We start from the raw sequence: 468 nt of genomic DNA, 5'->3' as shown, positions 1-468 counted from the left end.
CTTTATTATTATATATAACACACTTTATCAAATAAATGACGATATAAACAATGACAACAGCAATAGCACCGACAACATCAGTATACAAAATGTACTTACTGTTACACGCGAGACTGAATAAATCGTACGGCGATTGCGGGTCGCATTGCCGAACCTGTCTGGCCGAGATCAAGAAGTCCTTGGTGCAGGAAACAAAAGCCAAGCTCGTGTTGTAGACGGTGACGTTGAAGTCGGCGATGGAAGCGGAAGGACAGCCAGGCTGCGCCGACCCTCGGAGGATGCGCTGACTGACCGCTGTATCGCAGGAGGAACATGGGTGACTTCCTGAATTTGGAGGCATTATATTCGTCGTGACAGGCAGGTATGCGCGCACGGAAATAAGCCTTCTTATGATGTCTAAAAAAAGGGAAAATCTTGCGTTCCTTTTTCTCTCCCGACTTTACACATTATCGGTTATATTCATTGTGT

This window comes from Penaeus monodon, chromosome 21 (assembly GCF_015228065.2).
Source record: "Penaeus monodon isolate SGIC_2016 chromosome 21, NSTDA_Pmon_1, whole genome shotgun sequence".
Taxonomy (NCBI): domain Eukaryota; kingdom Metazoa; phylum Arthropoda; class Malacostraca; order Decapoda; family Penaeidae; genus Penaeus; species Penaeus monodon.
This window is presented reverse-complemented; position numbering follows the sequence as displayed.